We start from the raw sequence: 24784 nt of genomic DNA, 5'->3' as shown, positions 1-24784 counted from the left end.
CTCCCCTATACTTTTCTCATGGGTGATCTCACCCCCTTTACACTTTTTCCAGCATCACATTATACTTCAAATTCTGATGTTTCTGTTTGTGGCACTAGGAGGTTGGGGGAGTGTGTGTGTGTATACTTGATAATATTGTATTTTTTAGGTCACTTTGTCCTTTTCCTTTTAAAAAAGCAATAACAGACCAAAAAATTAGTGACACAGAATTCCAAAAGGAACCTTAATCATATAACTACCAGGAAATGTAAACAGCTAATAACACTGGGTCTTACAGCACAGCACAAGAAATGTATATCCAACTATTACACTCAAATTATCTTGTGACAGAACAAAAAAGGTGAAAGATCATTAGAAGCAGGATATAATATAAAACAGCAAAAATCATTAGCCTTTCTGTAAAATTCTAACAAAAATCTGCCAGAGGAGACAGAAAAACAAACTCCACTCAAAATAACTACAAAATGCATAAAAAATCTGGGAGTCAAATTACAAAGATATACTCAGGACTTATATAAAACACAACTACAACTTTTTAACAAAAATAAAAGAAAACAAATATCAAAGCTATAGTTTTTTGTTCATGGTTGAACTATGCCAATATAATAAAAAAGATTTCGCCAAAACTAACTTGTGGATTTAGTGCCATACCAAATTATCAAGGAGCGACTTTAGGGAACTAGGAAAAATAATAACAAAATATATCCATAGGACCAAAAGATCAAGAATACCAGGGGAAATGATAAAAAAGGTAAAAATGAGCTTAAAAAAAAGGTAAAAATACACATATATACCACAAAGCAATAACCACCAAAACTATGTCATAATGGTTTAAAAATAGAAAAGCTGATAAATGGAAAAGACTAGGTAAGCAAGACCCAGAAGTAATCGAACATGGTAGTCACATGACCAATAAATCCAAATTATCAACTACTAGAGTGAGGATTCCCTAAGTCAGTGAATCTAAACGTGTGGTCCAAGGACCTTCAGGGGTCCCCCCAAGACCTTTTCAGAGGATCCTTGAGGTCAAAACTATTTTCATAATAACACTAAGACATTTTCTATGAAACTATACCTTGTTCTTCCAACTAAATATCTAAAGGAGGCCAGATTTTCTTCATATAATTCAAGCAAAACAACATATTACAACAGAATGAATGTAGAATCAGATATGAAATCCAGATGTCATGGTGGACCATGAGAGAGAACTGCAAAAACATGTAAAACACTGCTACTCTTCTCACTAAACTTTTTGTCTTGGAAATTTTTTCATAAAGATATGTAATCTGTGTTAACATGAAATAGGTTTATTATTATTTTTAAATGAATTAACATTTTAAAAACTTATCAATTTTAATTTCTACTATGGTAAATATTGATAGATATAACTCACATAAACAAACTTTGGGGTCCTCAATAATTTTTTGAGAATTTAAAAGGGTCCTGAAAGTCAAAAATTGCTAGAAAAACCAGAAAGCACTTTGGCAGATATGAGGTTTAGGGCAATAATTTATATAGTACATCAAAAAAAAAAGCTTCAAATGGGCACATGACCTAAATATAAAAAGTTACAGCATAATTTTTTTTTCAAATAGAGGAGAATGGGAGGGAAATACCTTATAGAACTATAGATATGAAAATTCTTAACCAAACATAGGATAAATGTGATTATAGAAGTTAAATGTGTACTTTTAATTACACAAAATTGAAAATACTTGCACAAAATCAAAGTAGCTAAATAAGAGAAATCATTAACTGAAAGAAATCTCTATAAAAGTATCTATAGGGTAGTGGGAATCAGTGAGAAGCAAAAGTGAAGTAAAAGAAAAAGAAAAGTATATGAATATAACATTTAAACAGAAAACCCACAACTAATACATCAACCATCACCTCCTCGCAGATCCCAGTGAAGCCATCCCAGGACCTAGAGCTCCAAAAGTCCCCGGAAGTCACCACTGTGAGGAAGGTCCTGCTTCTATCCTGGCCCCTCACAGCCACAAGGAGTGGGGCAAATGTTGTATAGAAGGAGGTTTTTCTCCTCATCCTCACAAACATCATTTGCCATCCAACTACTACCAACAGACAAGCCCAAGTGCCCCAATTATAATAGTATGGCCCCCTACACAGACCCTCCCCCCAAGACCACCAGCACTTCTTCCATTATAGCCTTGCCTCAGGCATCATCCAGAAGAGCAAACCCATTGGAGAAGGGGCTCACCATCCCTACCACCATCGATCAACTTAGCTGAAACAGTAAGACATCTCCTGAGAGAGACAGGAGAATGCTTATGACAGATGAGTCAAATCACCTCCCTTGGAATTCAATGGAGACAGTGTAAGACCCAGATCCCCCCACCCTCTGACTCCTAGTGCCCTTCAAGGCAACCAATGCTGCTTCTAGGCTAGCCTCCAGTGCTATTATGGAGAGGAACAATCTTTGTGCAGAAAGAGCCTCCCCAATGCCACTTGCCCACCCCCACCAAACCCCAACCATCAGTGATGGGCAGGTAAGCCCAAGAGATTCAGAAATAGTAATGCCCCACTCCCAGCCCTCCCCCCAGAGCCACCAACTCTGCTACCAGTCCAGACTCCACAGCTACCTTCGGGGGAGGCAACTCTTATGGAGATGTGAGCTTTTCAGTTCCTCTACAGGTGCTGTAATCTCTTCCTCCTCAGCAGCTACAGCTACTGACAAGCCAAGGGGGGTGGGGAGAGAAAGGGCCTTGCCACCTTCAAATGCTTCAACATCAGAAAGAAATATTGTTTTTTTTATAAATGTAAAAGACATTAAAGAAGAATTACCATTTATCTGACACTGTATCCTAAGAACCATCAGACTTTTCCTGCTAACTCACAGGAGAAACTTTCTACAAGTGTTCTTTCCTCCATGAGAATGTGAACTTCTTAAGAGCAGAAATTGTCCTTCCCTTTCTTCTTCTATCTCCAGTACTTAGTACAGAGTAAGTTCTTGTTAAATACTTTTTCACTCATTTAAAAAATATTAAGAGTGTTGGATTTTTTGTCTAGGTTTGAGTGCCAGCCCTGTCACTGTCTAATTACTGAACCTTCATTTCTGTTTCCTATCTATGAGAGAAGGATACATGCCATTACCTCTTACAATCATTGCAAGGTAAGTGTTTGTAGCCTTTCATGACCTGAAAGGGGGTACAGCTTTGGGCATTTTCTCTGCTGCCCCCCTCTCCATGCTTGGAATATTCTCTCTCCTCATTTCCACTTCCTGGTTTCCATGGCTCCCTTTCCCACCTTCTACAAGAACCTTTCCAATCCCTCTGAATTCTGGTGCCTCCCCTATGTTGATCATCTCCACTTTATTCTATCTAAAGCTTGTCTGTAAAAGAGTTGTGTGCTTAATTTTCTCCCCGATCAGATTGTCAGCTCCTTGAGACCAGGGCCTGTCTTTTGCCTTTCTTTGTATTCTCAGTGCTAAGCACAATGTCTGGCACACAGTAAGTGCTGAATAAATGTTTGTTGACTGACTGACTGTTGTTTGTAGTGTCACAGAGCCAGACTATGAAATATATTTCCAGTTCAGAAGTACAAAAGACAAGTGATCTTTTAAGTCAATTGCCGACTCTAGGTCTTATAGACAAAAGGAGGTTAAACACAGATGATCAGAGGTTTTTGTTAAGCTGCCAACTGCTACTGCTCGATAAATTAACAGCCATAATCACAATCACGTATCATCTTCAAGTGTTTGTTACCAAAGGAAAACTTTTAAAATTGACTTGTCCTTTGGTTAAATCTCACCTCATCGAGATGCTCTGAAAAGTTTGTAAGTTAGCACCCACTCTGAGCTAGTACTATACCAATATGCACAACAGCATTCATTAATTTTCAAACTTAGCTTTGATTCCTCCGTTTAACTGGCTCATCCATTTTAGTATCATGCTCCATCACAATTATAATTCTGCATGAAGCCATCTGCTTCAAAAGAATGGAATGATATGGTTGGGAGAGAGGAAAGTTTTCCATCCAAAATGTTACTTTAAAACCTAATAGTTAGGCATTCTTCCTACCACACACAGATTTCAACTGGGAGATGCCAAGATTTGAAGTGAAAACACACCTTAATGTGAAACCTAAAATTCCTATTTTCCAAAGCTCGGATTTTAAAATATTTGTGTTCTAAGCTAGCAAACTTCCTGAGAGTCCTTAAAAATATCCTCCCTTCTCTGGGCCCTCAAACACATTCACGCTGGTGAGCTGTTTCAAGTCATCTTGAGTTTGGCAACAGTAATACTAAAATCAAGAGAACAAAGTTTTAGCCTGCAAGCCACTTGGCTGATGTTTGCTAAATGAGCTTAAGCACTCAGTGACCAATGTCTTCAAAAGAAAAAAAGGCTAACTTTCCGGATAAAAGACAGAAAAGACACGAAAGGGGAAGCAAAGTATGACTGCTCATTAAATGTTGCTTCACTAACCACCTTTGATTTCTTCAAAGCCAAAATGAGTGGTGAAGTCCATTTTATTTGTTTTCTACAACAGAAGATCAAATGATTTTTTTTTACGGGAATATAAAACTCAGCCATCATTAGGTGCCTGCATAGCAAAAGCACTAAGGCTCAAGAGACACCTAACTGGCTAACCACAAGCAGCTCAGGAATCTTCCTTGGAAACCTACAGGTGAACACAGAGGCCAAACTGAACAGGACGAACTGAAATAAGCATATATGGGAAAAGAAAAGTAAATTCAATAGAGCTGGAATAGAGCTCTGAGGTCATGTCATCTAAATTCACTTTAAAGATAAGAAAACAAGGTCCATAAACTAGAGTGACTTGTCCAAAGTCACACAATACTTATGTGACAGAGATGAAATCTGAAATCCTTCTACGACCACCACTGTGAATTCTGACAGGGGCCCTTTTTGCTACAAAACTTTATGAAAACTTCCCTGTTATCAAATTGTGCTTAGCAGTTCAAATACTTGAAAACATAAAGCTATTATCCTCCATGGCAGAAATGAGAGAAACTTTTCATTCTTATTAGCAAGGGTTGTTTCTTCCCTCTTTCCCCATTCTTTTGATGCTAGCTACCCAAATGGAGCCATTATTCCAAAGATGTCAGAACTCCCTCCACCTGCCCAAAGAACAACCTCTCGAAGACTTCCTAGCTTGTCAATGTTACCTATGCCTCTCCACAAATCTTCCAGAGAAGATACCCAGTGTCCGGGGGACCAGTATGACACTTGAGGTTTCTATTTGCTAGTATTCTTCCCTCTTCCCCTCCTCATTCATACATGCCCTTTCAAAGACAAATTTGAGAAATGTTCACTAAAATAACAATGAACTATTCCTATATCATCTAAATGTCATTAGAGAACAGATGCTATGTTAAAAAATATTAAAAATTGATTTAACAAATGCATTTTGGAAAAAAATACTTCTTTCTGTGACAAATATATGAGCACATCTTGAATAGCCTATTATCATTTACACAGTATTAATAAGCCTTTCATTTGCTCGTTAAGATATCAGAGAGGCTGGGAAGCTCTTCTTTCTATTGTTTTGACCATCAGATTTACTAACTCCCGCTCAGAGGAGCGGAGTTACAATATACTCAAGGCATTTTAGAAAATTAAATTTAAAATATATTTATTAAGTACTCAATATATCTGCAGTCCTGTGTTTGGTGCTGTGGATATAAAGGTGACAGACAAAATAGTCAATACCCCCAAGAAATTTCAATCAAATATCAATGTACATATATACAAATGAGTATGACACAAAAAAGAATGTGACAAAGTCAAAGGAAAGTCCCAGACTAAGTGTGATAGGAAAATTTTAGGAGGAAGTAATCACTATAAGCTGGGTGTATTAGACATGACTTTGTGAAAAATATAGTACTGGAAAGAGACCTTGAAGGCAAAGAATTTCAAGAGGCATCAATGAAGAGGGATCATAATCTAGAATTAGAATTAGCTGTCACGAAAACAGAGTAGAAGGAAAGAGTAGGATGCCATTAGGAGTTAGTTAACCAGATGAAAGTGCTTGAGAGGCATTAGTGTGAAATAGGAGTAGGAAGTCAGTTTGAAAGCTAGATTTGGGGTGGAGGCAAGGGGATCTTACATGCCAGGCTGAATATATATCTTTATTCTTTGGAAAAATAGGTATCTACTTAAAAGGATTCTGAGCTGGGGAGTAATATAGGAAGATCTCTACATTAGCAGTGTAAACAGTAGGGAGACCAGTTACAAGGCTATTATAATATTTCAAAGAAGGGGTGGTAAGTACCTGAATTTGTGTGAAGGTTATCTATGTATAAATAACTTTAATACAAAAGAGAATATGATAAGAGCAAAGAAGAAAGCTGGATAAAGTACTAAGAACAACTCAATGAGAGGTGGATTATTTATAGTTGAGGTATTTCCCCCCTCCCACCCCACCCATTTAATTTTTTTTTCTATGAATATGTTTGCTATGAAAATATGCTAAGGGGGAAAAAAGAGAAACACACAGGTAGTGAGATGACCTGGCCTCCAAATCATTGCCATTGGTCTGTCTCAAATAATCTCCCTGTCAGAAGTTCTATGTGGAGATTATGGCTAAGAATTTGAAACCAGGATCTTGGGATTTAAGGACCTTGTTTTTTCCCTACAATCAGATGAAAAAGGTAGAACCAAGTAGCTAATATGAAGCAGGATTGGCTAGCCTTCTACTTTTCATATAAAATGGAGAATAGTGCTAAATTAGGACATCAGAATTAACTCTATCCCAAAATAATCAAATGAATCCTTTAGATAAATGATAATATATGTAATGTTTAAGCAGATATAAAAAAAATTGGTCAACAGGAAGAACTGTTATTCCAGCTATAAAAGATACATAAGGCAAATACGTAAAAGATACGTGAGGCAGAAATGCATGAAATATTTCTGACACAATTCTATGACTGGTGTAACATTTTAAAGTACCATTAACTCAAAGGGCCATATTACTACTATTTGTCCTGTAGAGTTAAGATGACAGAATATTCTAATACAGAAACCAAAGAAGTCTGCAAGAGTCACAGGTTGCACAAAAGAGAATCACATACTATGTGTTGGATAGCACGCTGCTGATAAATAGGATAGATGATATTATTAAGATTCAAACTCAATCTCTCATTCACAGCTGGTGCCCTGGGAGAGAGTTCTCTTAATATGTATACAAACTGCAGGGAGTGGTGAGGCAGAAAGCATTAACTTAGAAGTTGAGCTCTTGAATAAGCAGTCTAAAAAACAATGGTAGGTTTCTAAGTGAGCCAACTATTTTTTGCCTCATGGGAAAGAAGAGAAAACATGAAGAAAAAGGAGCAGGTTCTATAGTACCCTAGTCTATTTGTTGACTTCTCAGTAAGAAGATTCAGTTCTTGGCATATGGGGATTTCCCAGAAGGAAAATTTTTGCTTTCCCCTTAAATCCACACATGCTGCCCAGAAGCTATTAGGCTTCCTGGAATTTTTATTGAGAATTTCAGATATTCCAGCCATAATTTTTAAATACCACAAACTCTGCTAACACCCTTCTGCCAAACTCCTTCAGAATCAAGGCTCACCTTCCAGATGAAGCCTTGCCAGATTAGTTTCTATGTTTCTCTGGAAAATTAAGATTTAGAATCTTAAATATCTGATATTTGTATTCACATATTCCTTTCTCTTTGAATTTTAAGCTCTTCCAGGGCAAAAGCCATTTGTACTCAGAAAACCAAGTCCATATTGTGCTGACCTTCATCAAAAAGAATAAATAAATCTAAAAGCATCTCAATTTAGCATCTACAGGCCTATAGCACAGAAGCTTGGAGAATCACTTTTTCTAAAGGTATGGTCTTTTGCTAGGTATTACTGCCCCCTTTCAGTTACCTGGAAAATGAGCAAATCAACCTCACCTAGAGCTGTCAATGAAAATCTCTTCCTCTCCCCGGGCCTTAGTTTTCTTCTGTGTAAAACAAGAGGGTACAGACTAGAACATCTATCATGTTTCTTTCTACTCTAAAACCTATGGTCCTAGGATCATGGTCCAACTCATAACTACTGTTTGGCTGTGACTTCTGACCATGGAACAAAGGGAAACTAAATGGCCCACAAAGAAATCAAACTGATGCCCTGAGCACAAGTATTGTACTCTATTTATAGTGGAAAGAACACTGGGTTTAGAGTCAGAGAACCCAGGTGAGAGTCTCAACTCTCTGCTCTGTGAACTTGGACAAATCATTGAACTTTTCAAGGTCTCAGTTTTTAAATCTGTAAAATGAGGGAGTTTGGACCAGAGTAGGAGTTCTTAAATGTTTTTGCATCATTTTTCTCTTTGACCATCTCAGAATGTTTATACATGCATAAAATAAGAAATACTGGATTTCAAAAGAAACCAAATTATACTGAAATAAAGATATAATTTTCCCCTATCCAAGTTCACAGATTCTCTGAAATGTAAAAGTAAGGGTACCATAGGTAAAGAATCCCTATACTAAATGATCTCTAAGGTTCCTTTGGGCTATAAATATAAGGTCCTATGAACCTCATTAAATTTAGCCAAATGTCAGTTATCTGCAAATAACAAAAACCCTTAGAAGAGCATTATCCAAAAATAGCTGAAAACAAATATAAATAATGCAAATGAGGTTCACACTTTTCAAAACCTAGTCGTCATCCCCCCCAACCCATACCTTTCCAGTCTTCTTACTTAACAAATCCCCTCCCCCCCATCACCACTCTGGTATTCTTTGATCCAATGACACTGACGTCCTTCTTGTTCCACCAACAAGACACTCCACCTATTAATTCCAGACATTTTCATAGGAGTTTTTCTCCCTTCTAATGTCCACCTCCTGGCCTCCCTAACTTCTTTCAAGTCTCAGCTAAAATCCCATCTTCTACAAGAAACCTTTCACAATCCCTTTTAATTCTAGTGCCCTCTTTCTGTTATTTCCTATTTATCCTCCATATAGCTTGTTTGTGAACAGTTGTTTTCTGTTGTCTTCCCTACTAGACTACAAGCTCCTCAAAAACAGCTGCCTTTCTTTGTATCCCCTGTACTTAGCACAGTGCCAGGCACATGGTAGGCACTTAATAAATGTTTAAAGATTGAAAAAGTATAGAGAAAAATGAAATAATTTGGCTTTAAAAGGCATGTTACTAAATTAACATACAGGAAAATTCATGTGTTCACACAGAGGTTATTTATAAAACTGAAGAGCATAATCACTTCCTAAAAACCTTAGTTGTTTGTCTTCCTCCCAATCCTGAAATGACTTTTATTAGCTTATCTTGTAATTATTGTTTCCTCCCTGTAGAATATGAGCTTCCTGAGTAAAAGGGGATGGTTTCAGTTTTTGTCTTTGCAATCCCAGCACCTCATACGTAGTAAACAATAAATAAATGTTTGTCACACTGAAGTAATCTGCAAAGGTAAAAGGAAAAGTGTAAATAAAAACAGTGTCTTAGTCATCCTTTTAAATATGATTTTTTGACCTAAAAAAAATAGACTCTATAAAGCACTTTAACAAACAGAATCTGGTTTTTGTCCTAACAAAAACCCTGGGAGGTAGACCCGATTATTAACCCCATTTTACAGATGAGGAAACTGAGATAGAGCTTCTTTGTACATAGTTTGCACATAGTGACTTGCCCAGGGGTCACACTGCTGGCAAGTGCCTGAGGCCATATTTGAACTCAGGTCTTCCTGACTCCAGGTCAAGAACTCGATCGAGTGAGCTACCTAGCTTCCTTCTAAACATGAAAAAAAAATCCCTAAATATAAAATAAGTTCCCTCTTATTTTTATAGGGCCTCTCTGTTCTAAGAAATAATTATGTTGCATACTTCCCATTGTTTTGCTTGAAAAAGAAGAAAATAGCTCAAGAACAACTGGATCCTAGGGTACTAGGAAATTTCTGAAGGTCCTTATCTGAGGAAGATCCACACTATCTGGGAAAGCCATGACCCAGATCACTGCTTACATGATGAGTAATGCCCTACTATGTTGAAGAGAAAGTCCCTTAGTTCCCTGGGAGAAGAACACCATGATACCATGGTTGTTGGAGAGGCAGGAGAAAAGAGACAGTTGAGAAGGGAAGGAAGTCAAATTTTCAGGGCCTCCTGAAACATGGAAGTTACAAGGCATCACCTACTGGATAAATCCTTGTCTTCAATGTCTGAAGAAGCAACATTTTGTAAAATAATCTCCAAGGAAGAAAACATCACCAATAGATTAAAAAAAAAAAAGGCAAGAATCTCCAGAGAAGAAGATACTACTGTTATTTGTTTTAAAGAATCCTTTAACAATTCTGTTTTTAATCTTATCATCTCCAATAGGAGATACCAATTTGTCCCCTCTGGCTCATATATGGGAATAATTATTTTCACCAATTATTTCCACTGTAACTAGAATAAAGTAATCATGGATTAAAGTGGTTCACCAATGCCTATATTTGAGTGGGAAGAAGCAGTGAAAATTCTAGTCACCCATTCACTGAGGAACAAGCAAGGAACAAGGAACAAGCAAAGCTACAACCCAGAAAAATGAAGTATAGATAAGATACTCCAGATAGTTCTTATTATAAGATGGCCTGAAAACTAAAAATTCTTTGATGATAGTCCTAACAACTTGCTGTCGCACAAAAGTCACAACATATTCCACAAGGATCTTTCTCTGTGCCATTTCTACCCATATCAGGAAGGGGTTCAGGGAATGAAGAATAATTTTGATATATTAATCTACTAGAAACTGAATTGAGGGATATTTGCTGGGGTGGGAGGTGGAAGGAGGAAGGTTAAATCCTGTAACTATGACTTCCACAGTCCTTTTATGCCTGGTCTGATTTATGATTTGTTTGGAAGAGTGGTATCCCTGCCCCAGTGCAGATAGCTGAGAGGTGATGGCACTGCAAGAATCTGCATGCGCTATGTCACTTTCCTGGATTCCACCAGGCAGCAGTGAGTACTAGGGGAACAACAGATATGAAATCAAAAGATATGGGTGCCCAGCTGGGCTTTCTCACTTGTTAGCTCTTTGATCTTAAGTCACAATCTTTTAGATCCTGTTTCAACAGCTTTACTTGCATGAGGGATTAACCTCTAAAATATTCTTGAGCACTGGATCTACAGTCCCTTGGAGTTCTACTGTTAAGCAATTCTACTGATAATGGGGCAAACAAAACATGGATGCCTCAGAATTACTGCTGGATGAATTAACAAGTACTTACTGAATGTTTAAGTACCCAGAGATATGGTTGAGGAATATAAGAAAATAATAAATTCTCAAACATGCACTTGAGGAGCTTATGATCTAGTTGGGGATCAACATTTCTGCACACAAAAACATAAAGAATACAAGACAATATGAAATTAAGATTGTAAGGTATAGCTATAAGTGGACACAGTGGGTCAGAAAAGGGAGATAGGTGGAATGAGATAGAGTGGAGTAGGGAAAAAAAAGACAGTAGATTTGGAGTCAGAAGACCTGGGTTCAAGTCCCATTTCTATCACTTACTAGATGTGCATCTTAAGCAAGTGTGTCTCACTGAGCTTCGGTTTCCTCATCTGTGAATGTCAATACTTCACAATAGCAATGATTTCATCAGTATGGGTGCTCCATCAATCAAGAGATTCCAACCCCTATATATCTTAGAAGAAAATCTGCATAAGTTGGCTAAGGTTAAAAAAACAAAAACAAAAACAACCCTAATTCCATGATTGTCACTTTTCTAGTGAGCATGTGCTAGAACACAGATAAGAACTTTTCATTCCCTTCTGCTGCTCAAGCACAGTGTGTTAGCATCCTTGAACTTAGCTAGTCTAGTTCTCAGGGGAACAAGGAGGATACACACATGAGCTGCTGTTGTCTGGCACATACTTTTAGCTTTTCCAGCATGCCAAAATATGTAATACGTCAAGTCAGCAAGTTATCAGTATTTATCACGTACCTCCTATGGTTTGGGCACTGTGCTAAGCACTGGGGATACAAAGGAAGCCCAACAACAGTCTCTTTTCTCTCTGTCACTACAGACTTGGAGTACGTAAGACCAATTCTACACCATAATGAGGCAGAATACAGCGAAGGTAGGAATTCCTTCACATTGTGAATATCAGAGGAGAGAGTGTATCCTAAAGCTCTTTATAACAAAAAGCTAGGTAATTGTACATTATTATCATGATTGTACATAGGGGAAGATAATAGCTTTTGTGTTGATTATAGTTCTGGTTTAAGAGACAGGAAAACTGCCTTTGGAAAATTTTTTCTATGTGATTCTGCAGGGTTCAAAAGGACAAATGCAAAATATCAACAAGTGTAAGAAAGGATGCTACAAATCATGAAAAATAAGAGAAATGCCTATTAAAACAACTCTTGAGCTTTCACTTCATATTCATCAGAGTGGTAAAATTGATAACAGACAAAAATGGTAAATATTGAAGTCAGTGTGAAGCCAAGTACGTTAATGGTGAAGCTGTGATCTGGCCCAACCATTCTGGAAAACACTTTGGAACTGTACTAGAAAAATCAATAAACTGCGCCCAATGACACCCCACTAGTACACATATATCTCAAGAAAGTCAGAGGCAGGAAAAAAATGTACTCCATATACAAAAATATTTATAACCAATCAAATTTTGGCATATAAGTGAAATGGAATTTGACTGTACTTAGAAAAACAAGGAATAACCAATATGAAGAATTCAGAAAAATTTGAGAAGATCTGTATGAACTGATGAAGGACAAAGTAACAGAACAATGAACACAATAGTGTAAAATAAAACAATAATGAAAAGTATTATTAAAAGAAAGCATTAATAACACTAAAAGACTTATGAAAATAGTTACATATTTGTGCATTCTGCACTCTTCATTTATGAAAAAGAGCAAGGACCAGTAAACTGACATTAGGAATTTATTCAAAGGACATTTTTATGATATGGCAGTGTCAACAATTCTCCTATACAAACAGTAATGAACAATGAGAAATTATGTTGCTACAGATAACCTAGGACCGCTGGAAGAACCTCAAGTGTCTTCTGGATCCTCAAAGAGAGACACTTTGTTTAGTATAGTCTGAGGGTTATTTTTCTTGATTCTAATTCTTGACAATTTTAAACTTGAAGTCTGGGTTTGAGTTCCAACATGGACTCACACTATGTAACCACTGGCAAGTCACTAGTCACTTTCAACCTGAATTTTCCCTTCTGTAAAATAAGGATAAAAACATTTGGGGGGCAGAGCCAAGATGGCAGCTGGAAAGCAGGCACTTGCTTAAGTTCTCTCCCAGGTTCCTCCAAACACCTATAAAAAATGGCTCTGAACAAATTCTAGAGCTGCAGAACCCACGAAATAGCAAAGGGAAGCAGGGCTCCAGCCCAGGATGGCCTGGATGGTCGCTGGGTAAGGTCTATTGCACAAAGCTGGGAACAGAGCAGAGCAGAGCCAAGCGTGGGCTGTGCCAGGACCAACCAGACTGGGAACGGGGCGGAATAGGCATAGCGCCCTGAATCAGTGAGCTGTGGCAGTTACCAGACTTCTCAACCCACAAATGCCAAAGACAACAGAGCAGGTTAGTGGGAAAAACTTCTGGGACACAGTGAAAGGGACACCCCAGGGGTGGCAGAGGTGGTACAGCTCTGAGGCTGCTTCCAGAGCTACTGCTGCAGTTGCTTCTGGCCCCAGGCCCACCTGGTAGGAGGAATTAAGCAGTAGATTAGAACAGGAGTTCAAAGCCTGCTTTGGCCTCTCTGGGTCTGGGCCGCAATGCTGGTTGGTGATTCTTGGGGGAGAAGGAGTGCTGGTGTAGCAGAGCTTCCTGTGTAGAAGTAGCTCTGAAAACAGCAGCACAGACCCTCAAGCTTGGGACAAAGTACTATACTCTACAAGCAGTCATACCCTGACAAAAAGCTCAAGAGTCAAGTAGCTGACTGGGAATATGGCCAGGCAGAGAAAACGGTCTCAGATTCAGACTCAGACTTTGGAATCTTTCTTTGGTGACAAAGAAGACCAAAACATACAGACAGAAGAAGTCAACAAAGCCAAAGAGCCTACATCAAAAGCCTCCAAGAAAAATATGAATTGGTCTCAGGCCATGGAAGAGCTCAAAAAGGATTTGGAAAAGCAAGTTAGAGAAGTAGAGGAAAAATTGGGAAGAGAAATGAGAGTGATGCAGGAAAACCATGAAAAACAAGTTAACAACTTGCTAAAGGAGACCCAAAAAAAATACTGAAGAAAATAACACCTTAAAAAATAGACTAACTCAAATGGCAAAAGAGCTCCAAAAAGCCAATGAGAAGAAGAATGCCTTGAAAGGCAGAATTAGCCAAAGGGAAAAGGAGGTCCAAAAGACCACTGAAGAAAATACCACCTTAAAAATTAGATTGGAGCAAGTGGAAGCTAGTGACTTTATGAAAAATCAAGATATTATAAAACAGAAGCAAAGGAATGAAAAAATGGAAGACAATGTGAAATATCTCACTGGAAAAACCACTGACCTGGAAAATAGATCCAGGAGAGATAATTTAAAAATTATTGGACTACCTGAAAGCCATGATCAAAAAAAGAGCCTACATATCAACTTTCAAGAAATTATCAAGGAGAACTGCCCTGATATTCTAGAGCCAAAGGGTAAAATAGAAATTGAAAGAATCCACTGATAGTCTCTTCAAAAAGAAAACACCTAGGATATTGTCACCAAATTCCACGGCTCCCAGATCAAGGAGAAAATACTGCAAGCAGCCAGAAAGAAACAATTTGAGTATTATGGAAACACAACAGAATAACCCAAAATCTAGCAGCTTCTACCTTAAGGGATCGAAGGGCTTGGAATATGATATTCTGGAGGGCAATGGAGCTAGGATTGAAACCAAGAATCACCTACCCAGCAAAACTGAGTATCATGCTCCAAGGCAAAATATGGATTTTCAATAAAATAGAGGACTTTCAAGCTTTCTCAGTGAAAAGACCAGAGGTGAATAGAAAATTTGACTTTCAAACACAAGAATCAAGAGAAGCATGAAAGGTAAACAAGAAAGAGAAATCATAAGGGACTTACTAAAGTTGAACTGCTTTGTTTACATTCCTACATGGAAAGATGATGTGTGTAATTCATGAGACCTCAGTATTAGGGTAGCTGAAGGGAATATATATATATAGACAGAGGGCACAGGGTGAGTTGAATATGAAGGGATGATATCTAAAAAAAAAAATCAAATTAAGGGATGAGAGAGGAATATATTGAGAGAGGGAAAGGGGGAGATAGGATAGATTATCTCACATAAAAGTGGCAAGAAAAAGCAGTTGTGTAGGAAGGGAAGAGGGGGCAGGTGAGGGGGAATGAGTGAATCTTGCTCTCATCAGATTTGACTCGAGGAGGGAATAACACACACTCAATTGGGTATCTTACCCAACAGGAAAGAAGGAGGAAGGGGATAAAAAGGGGGGATGACAGAAGGGAGGGCAGACAGGAGGAGAAGATAATCAAAAGCAAACACTTTCGAAAAGGGACAGGGTTAAGGGAGAAAACTGAATAAAGGGGGAAAGGATTGGAGGGAGCAAAATATAGTCTTTCACAACATGAGTATTATGGAAGGGTTTTACATAATGATACATGTGTGGCCTATGTTGAACTGCTTGCCTTCTTAGGGAGGGTGGGTGGGGAGGGAAGAGGGGAGAGAATTTGGAACTCAAAGTTTTAAAAGCAGATGTTCAAAAAAAAAGTTGTTTTTGCAGGCAACTGGGAAATAAGATATACAGGCAATGGGGCATAGAAATCTATCTTGCCCTACAAGAAAGTAAGGGAGAAGGGGATGGGGGGGGGGAGTGGGGTGACAGAAGGGAAGGCTGACTAGGGAATGGGGCAATCAGAATATATGCCATCTTGGAGTGAGGGGGAGGGTAGAAATGGGGAGAAAATTTGTATTTCAAAATCTTGTGGAAATCAATGCTGAAAACTAAAAATATTAAATAAAAAAAGAACATTTGCTCAGGGCTTACATTAGAAAAGTTTTATAAATGGTAAAATGCTATATATCTAATTTCTACATCCATCTAGTAGAAAAAACTATGATCTGAAGCAAATAGTTTTACCTTTAAGTATCAGTTAAGAGCATTCTGGTAAAGGAGAACTCAGGGTCTTACTGGTTAGGTCAACAAAATTTTCTTATTGCTCAAAACAACCATAAGCAAGTACTCTCTAAGCATCAATCCCAACAATTCCAAGAAATTGCTAGTCTTTAGTTTGAATGGATATTTTAATAAATAAAATCTAGGCTCCACTGGCCTCAAAATACTGACATCTTAGACAGACAGCAAAGTTAAGAGACACTCCATGGATAGGGCTTTAATATTTGTTCCACATTCAGAAAGCAATGTCCATTCCTGAGACAAGAATTCAATTCCATCTATTTCACACACTTCTATGTAGTACCCCCTATGTCCTAAGTAGAGTTCCTGAACTGCTTTCTACCTAACCAGGTAAGTCCATCTGTCTGTCCATCCTTTAGCCTAGAATCAGACCTATCAAATCAAGAGCAAGGATGGAAACAGCTCAGGTCCTTTGACTTTGTCTGAATCAAGAATCAAGTCTGAATTACTTACAAGAGGTGAAGCACGTGTATATCAGTCTTTCAAAAATAGACATAGTAAAACACACACTTTTTTTACTTGGTTAAAAAGTTAAAGAGCAAAAATACCCAAACCAGTGTCTGCAGAGATGCTAGAGTTAGCTTCAAATACATTTTTAAGGTAGTTAGTCACTTGAACTGTTTCTAATTATGAAAAACAATTTGGGACTTTACCTCAAAGACGCTTCACTTGAGGATTGCCATTTTAAAAGTAGGAGTGTTTATACACATTTCAAGGTGCAGATTTAGCTTCCTTTGGTTACCTGCACATCCAATACTATTTTCATCTTTAATAAATGAGAGTGCAGGGCAGAAAATGCTTTAATTTGTATTGAAAACCAGAAATGATATCTGACTAAACAAATTTACACTGTTTTGCTATAAATTTCTCACTACCTTCCTTGGATTACATTTGTAGAACTACTTACTTCTAAGGCCTAAGGAACTGACCTCACATGAAAAAGGATAATAAGCCATCTACACAAGGATGGGTCTATGAGTTTTTGAAATAGTGCACAAAGGTCACAGCACCCCTTTTTCATGCCTTTGTGAGGACTACTCATACCTGTGCAATCATCACTAACCATGAGAAGAGGACTAGCAGCAAACTGGTTTCCATTCTGAGCATATGTCATACAAGTCCTAAAAGCCAAAACCTAATGAGTACAAAGGGAACTGATACTAACTGGCTTCTCTTCCAACGTCAAGCACACGTACAATGGTAATGCCACCCCATCTAGGAAAATTGCCCCGGCATGCTTACAGCAGTTGTACCAGAGTATGAAGCTGCATTTGCAACAAGACTTACCTGATTTTTCAAAAGAAACTTGGCATATCATAGTTTATTTTCTAATATGCTCCCTCCCGTATGCTGCTTTAAGTGATTCTTACTCTGCATAGCGATCCAACCCAGGCACAGTCACAGACAAATTAAAGAGAAAAACCATCTCCCTCCATAACGTAGCTTTGATTCTTGCATTCAAAATGATTATTTTCCAAAAGTGTGTATGGGGGGGGGGCGTGGGAGAAGAGACACCCTTCACCAATATACTCTCTAAAACCACTTCAGTTACTTTTAAGAGGTGGAGCAACAGGGTATGAAAAAAAAAACCAGAACTCAGCATTGGCAAAGGCACAGCTATCTCTAGTACAAAAGCCCATTTATATACACAGAGTACTCTTTCCAAGGGGGAAAAAAGCCAGTAGTATAAGGCAATATTTTCAACAAAAATCTTAAAAATAATGATCACTTTTCAGTAATAATTAAAGAAGTCTAAAGTTCAATTTGACAATTATTTTAAAAGAGATATTAGATACTCTGGCAAAATAGAACCAACAATGGAGCTATAAAATGGTGAAGCTATTCTAGAAAGCAATTTGGAACTTTACCCAAAATGTCACTATATTGTGCATTCCCTTTGATCCAGTGATACCACTACTAGGCCTATAATCCAAAGAGATCAAAGAAAGAGTAAGAGAACCCATGCGTATATAAAGATTTATAGGAGCTCTTTTTATAGCAGTAAAGAACTGAAAGCCCTGGGAATTTGGGGAGAGTTGAACAAATTATGGTAATGGAATACTATTGTTCCTTAAGAAAGGACAGGATAGTTTTGGACAAATCGGAGAAGACTCATGAACTGATGCAAAGTTAAATGATTAGAACCCAAAGAAAAGTTATACATTAATATTTTGTAAAAATATTTTGTAAAAAAATAATTTGTAAAGAAACATAACTGAAAGAGTTAAGAACTCTGATCACTGCAATGATCAACCATGATTTCAGAAGTAGTGATACAACATACTACTACTCACCTTCTAACAAGGTGATGAATTCAAGGTACAGAATGAGACACTTTTTGAACAATTCCTATTTGGGAATTGGTCTTGAGTATGCATAGTTGACCCAAAGGTTTTGTTTTTCTTTCTTTCAATTTGGGTGAGGGGGGAAGAGAGGGAGGGCATATGGTAGAGTTACTAAAAAATTTTTAAAAGGAAAGTAAGAAAAAAAGGATCACTGAAGCATTTCTTTAAATGCACAGAAGGGAACAACAGGGAGGTAGGTAGGGAACACAGATAAGGAAGGCTTAGAAAATAACATCTTAAATCTGTCATACACTTAAAGGGAGAAGCCAGCAGCACCTGGAGCAGAGGTGGCTGCACATGCAGTCCTCTTTTTAATTTTTCTGCTTTATATATGAAAATGCCCATCTTATTTAATGTTTGTTAGGTTAAAAATAACAGATAAAATTTTAAAAATTTTATAAGAAATAAAACCAACAACTTTCAAGTAGGACTTCACACAAAAATATACCTCAACCTTAACAATTGATATATAATTGATAAAAATTGACTCTAAGAAATACATTGATAAAAAAACAACTAAAGCAAAGAATTTCTGATCCTGATTTCTGATCTTCACAAGAGAGTTCTATCAAACTCTTAAAGAACAACTAGCAACAATACTACACTAATTATTCTGATGATAACATGATGATTTATTTAAAAAATACCAGGGAACCAATAAAGATACTAAATGAGACAATAGCTGTAGCAAAGTCGCAGGTAAATGAACCCATAAAAATCAATAGCATTTTTATGTAATAAATAACAAAATCTGAAATCCCATTCAAAAGAACCACAAAATATATAAAATATTTGGGGGATCAGTCTAGCAAAGTACACATAATACTTGTATGGACTCAATTATGAAGTGTCCCTTAAAGAAATAAAGAATAACTTAAATAGCTGGAAGAATATTTAGTGTGCATGGCTATGCGGTGCTAAAATAATAAAAACAACAACACTTACCACAGTTAATTGGCAAGTTTAATGCTATAGTATTCAAACTATCACTATCAGGAGGAGCCTTTACATTCTTCTTAGTCCCATCCTTTGCCCTACATATAGATTTATTTTTCTGACGTGTTTTTAACTTTCTTTTCTGAAGCATTCCTCCTCCACCTGAGCTAACTTAAGCTATCTGCTACTTTTCTCTCTCCTGTACCAACAGGCTTCTCCACAAACTGTCAGCCCCACCTTTCTGCCATAGCTCTCTTGAACACCTTCCAGGGGTTTCCCTAACACACACCGAATCTAAATGCCTCTTAGTCTATCCTGGCTCTTTTCTCTCCCACCCTCCCATACTTCTATTCTGTCAACCATTTCCCTTTTTTATTTAGGCAAACCTACACAGGGAAAAATTTTATAACCCACACCAGGAAAATATTTAAGGGCTCAAGCTCTGCTCCTCCCTCATCTTCCCTAAACTATAGTTTACCTGACAGGCCCCTAGAAAGAAAACTTTCCTCTACAGTCACTTCCTTCCCTTCTCATATTCCCAGTGTTAAGATAGGTAGATTTTCTTAACCTACAGATTAGTTCTGTTCCCCCCCTTTTTTTTGGCCTAAGACTATGGTTTTTCTTATGTCCAAACTATGTCATGCAAAGAATTAGATAATCATAGAACTCTGGAGATAGATGAGACCTCAGAGACCATCTTAGTCAAAAACTCTTAATTCCGCGACAATTCTGGTAAGTATTACTCTAGGTCCAGTTTTAAAAACTCTAGTGATAGCGATCTTACTACAAGGTAAGTACTTTCATTTTTCAGCAGGTCCAATTACTGGAAGTACTCTAAAACACTATTCCCATTAATATCACAGTATCTCAAAATTAGAAGAAAACTCTGAGGTCATTTAGTCCAAAGAACACCTGAAGAGATTTCCTTTCTATAGCCTCCCTGTGATCATCCTGCCACATGATTTTCCCACAGTCTCCCAAAGAATCTCATTCCATTTTTGAAGTATTAAGAAGTTTCTACTTATAACAAGCAAAAACCTATCTCTTCTCATCTTCTACTCATCAATTTTGGTTTGTTCCTACAAAGCTAAGGAAATTCCACATGACAGCCCTGCAAATATTTCATGATTATGCTCTCTTAAGTTTTCTCTTCTCCAGGATAAGCTTGCCTAGCTACTTCGACAATTCTTCATGTAGCAAGAATTTTCTCATCAATTTTCCATGCTGTCAACATTTTAAAAAAATATGGTTCCAACAACAACTACACAATATTGTAGATAATGGTTTGTTTGGTACAGAATGCAGGAGGACTACCACTTTCCTTATTTGGGAAAGTATACATCTATTAATTCAAACTCAGATCAAATTAGCTTACTTTCATTAGTAAAAGAAACCTAATTATACAAACCTTCCTAAGGTTATCTTATCCATCTTAGTTTCTTCAGCTGGTATCTAATACTTGATCCTTGCCTTCAGTCTTCATAACTAACACCTCCTCATCCTACTTTCCCTCAGTACCCCTCAATGACAAGGCTAGGGAAAGTACTTTCTAAGAACATCTAGTTTTTTCTCTGAATATTTTGTAAAAGAAGCTTTAATAATTCCTTTTGTTTTTACCTTTTCTGGATATACCACCCACCCACTACCACTAAGCCTTGCCTTATAACAAAAAAGAAGGTATACAAAATCAACTGGCTCAGCCACATCTAAGATTTCAGGCAGTAAGGGCATTTCCATTATATTGGAGATAGATATGCAATCCAGATATGTCTAGCCTTTCTGAAATTTCTCCTGAGCTCTTCAATGATTCATTCTTCTCTTATAGTCAGTCAGAATTGTATAAGGTTCTTTGCTAAGACTAAATTAGAATAAAAATGTATAATTTGTTTGAAACATATCCTCATAAGGATCCTGAAAAGAACAGGGAAGGTCAGAAACTGAGGAAGAAACAGAGAAAAGGTTTATATAACAAGGAACTGGAACTGGAGCTACCTCAAGAAGTCATATAATCAAACTGTGTTCCAGAACTACTCTATTCTTAAAGATCTCTGGTGATAGTCTTGATACTCACCTTCAGCAATTCATTTCAGCATGATTAACTTCTATTTCTATAGTACTTCAAAACTTTATAAGTGCTTTCTTCACAAAATGTGAGAATGGTTGTTCAGTTATCACCTTGAGTTTACAGATGACAAGAGTGAAGCAATGGTATGTTAGCCCCAAACATTAACAAATGCTTTCCTCTTAATAGCTTTTTGAGACAAGGAGCAATCTCCTCACAGATTAGGAGGAGGAGACCCGGCCAGGTGAAGTAGTTTGGCCACAGTCACACAGCCAGTTAATGGCAATGAAATCAGTGAAGATTTACTAGGTACCTACAATAAGTCAGGCTCTGTATTAGGAGCTGCAGACATAAGGGAAAAAGAGTCTCCCCTTTGTCTTCCACCTAGGGGGCTACATTTTACTTGTCAGGGCAGGGGGAAAGGATAAAGGAGAAAATCCAACATGTTACAAGAAAATAATAAAGGGAAGATAATTTTGTGAGAGGGATGTACAAGGGTAGGGGATCAGAAAAGATATCATAATGGAAGCTGTATCAAGTTGAGTTTTGAGGAAAAATAAGGATTTTAGGAGGTCCAGGTGAGGACTGGTACACATATGACTCAGCACTGTGTCTGTGTAAAGACACCAAAGCAGAGTTATGTACAGGACAAGCAAGTAGGCCAACAGGGATGGAAAATATACTGCATGAGTCAAAGTGGTGTGCAATAAGCCTAGAAAGGTAGACAGGAGAAGAACAAGGACTCAAACCAAAGTTTTAAAAATTTACACCAATACACGATGCTCACTCTCCTGATTCTACTTACAGTATCTGCCTCTGGAAATTCCCACACAAGGCCTACATCAAATCAAATGCCCTCTCCAGCGTCCCTCAATTAAAAGTATTTCCTTGCTCAGTCTTCCATCCATCACATCACTCGTTACTATGCTGATCATGCTACTTCTGTGCTACAAGGATCTAGGTCAATGTCTTATTTCTCCTATTGGAAGACCAGTTCCTCCAGGGCAGAAGCCTTGTGTCGGGTATCTGCATCGCCACCTGGAGCACTATGACGATGACGATAATAAGGACATCTGCTGTTCCTCAGTCACGTCAGTCACGGCTGACCCTTCCTGGTCCCATTCAGGGTTTTCTTGGCAGAGATACTGGGGGGGTTTGCTATCTTCTTCTCCAGTTCATTTTACTGATGAGGTAACTGAGGCAAGCGGGGTTAAGGTGACCTTCCCAGGGTCATAAAGCTAAGAAATGCCCGAGGCCGGATTTGGACTCAAGCTCCTGATTCTAGGCATGGCACTCTATCCCCTTCACCACCTAGAGGCCCAATAAATAACAATAACAATAATAATTATTATTATAAAAGTAATAAACCAAAATAAAGAGACCTAAAGAAAGAAAACAAAACCATGTGGAAACAAGATGGGTTGCATATTCCCATCATTTTATCTGCTACTGGACTCCTTCCAAAAATATTTTCAGTGACGCTACCAGTAGTTCAGTAGAATGGGAACTGGTTTTGTAGTCAGAGGACCTGGGTTCAAATCCTGCCTCTGTCACTTACTTCCTAGGTGACCTTGGATAAGTGGTGGTGAGGGAGGAATAGGGATGCTTCCTTATCTACAAAATTAAAGAGCTGGACTAGAGGGCCTGTGAAGATCCTTTCAAATACTATACTCAGTACAGAGGCCACAAAAACAAAAAATAAAGACAGTCCTGGCCTTCAAGGAGTTTCTGTTCTAAAGGGAAAGACATATACAGAGGAGGGTGATGATCAAGAAGGGATATTTTGTTTCTGAAAGTAACAGTGAGGTTAAATGGAGGCATAGCAGAATACACTGATATATTCTTTCCAGGACCAATGATAGATTTAATTATGGTTATAAAACTGGAAAGTCACAGTGTCAGGGGTGCAGAAGGTAAATGTTTGGTGGCACTGCCCCTGGCAAGGAAATCACCAGGGAATGAAATGATATGTGGCTGAAGCCTAGCCTACATGTTAATCAGTGACTGAGGCAAACACCTGAGACAGCGAGGTCTAGGGCTGGGGTTCCAGGGATGTAAAGGCCAAGTGTTCCAAGGCCTGGTTTATAACCTGAGTGAAATCTGCCACTACAATTCAGTTCCTGCTCTGAAACACAGCCCTAGAGAGCTGCCTAGGGCACTGAGAGGTCATGTGTAATGAATATGTGGAAGGGGCAGGACTTGATCCCAGGTCTTCTGACTCATGGCTAGCTTAATACCCTCTAAACTTGTTATCTCTTCTGCAGATATTTTTCTAAAATAAAATCACCTTGAACAAGCCTTGGTCTTGAGGGTAGGCAAGATGGTAAAAAACACCTCTTACATTTCAAAGCGCAACATGAAATGCAATATACACTCATTTTTTCCCACTGTAATGTTTAATATTTTATTATTTATTTTTAAACATTCTTTTCTTTTTAAATTTTAAGTTCCAAATTCTTTCCCTCCCTCCCACCCCTTTCCTCACCCACTGAGAAGGCAAGCAATATGATATCGATTATACATGTGAAATAACGCAAAATATTGCCCTATTTCCAAAAAAAGAAAGAAAAACAAAGAAAGAAAATTATACTTCAATTTGCACTCAAAATTCATTAGTTCTCTCTCTGGAGGTAGATACAATTTTTCATCATGAGTCCTTTAGAATTTTCTTAATTATTGTATTGACCAGAGCAGCCAAGTCTTTCACAGCTGATCGTCATTAAAACATTGCTGTTACTATGCACAGTGATCTCCTGGTTCTTCTCACTTCACTTTGTGTCAGTTCATATAGGTCTTGCCATGTTTTTTCTGAAATTACCCCCCTCATCATTTCCCAAAAGCAACCCCTTGATTTCCAATTCTTTGCCACCATGAAAAGAACTATAAATATTTTTATACATATAAGTCCTTTCTGTTTTTCTTTGATCTCTTTGGGATATAGACCTAATCATGGTATTATTGGATCAAAGGGTATGCAAAGTTTCATAGCCTTTTGGGCATAGCTCCAAATTGCTCTCTAGAATAGACTGGTTCCTATTTCATTAGTGTACCTATTTTTCCCTGATCCTCTCCAGAATGTCATTTCTGATAGGTATGAGGTAGTAACTCAGAATTGTTTTAATTTGCATTTCCCTAATCAAGTGGTTTGGAGCATTTTTTCATATGACTATATATAGCTTTGATTTCTTCTTTTGGAAACTTCATGTTTATATCCTTTGACAATTTATTAAATGAGGAATGGCTCTTATTTTTATAAATCTGACTCAGTTCTATACTCAATATATATCTGAGAAATGAGGCCTTTTTTCAGAGAAATTCACTGTAAAA

General features: G+C 37.7%; 1 protein-coding gene across 1 annotated transcript in view; it reads right to left on the bottom strand.

The window, feature by feature from the left end:
* ATRN (attractin) overlaps nucleotides 1-24784 on the bottom strand; it is a 243133-nt gene that overhangs the window by 73383 nt on the left and 144966 nt on the right. The gene's annotated exons all lie outside the window — the stretch shown is intronic.

Source organism: Trichosurus vulpecula, chromosome 6 (assembly GCF_011100635.1).
Source record: "Trichosurus vulpecula isolate mTriVul1 chromosome 6, mTriVul1.pri, whole genome shotgun sequence".
Taxonomy (NCBI): domain Eukaryota; kingdom Metazoa; phylum Chordata; class Mammalia; order Diprotodontia; family Phalangeridae; genus Trichosurus; species Trichosurus vulpecula.
This window is presented reverse-complemented; position numbering and strand designations above follow the sequence as displayed.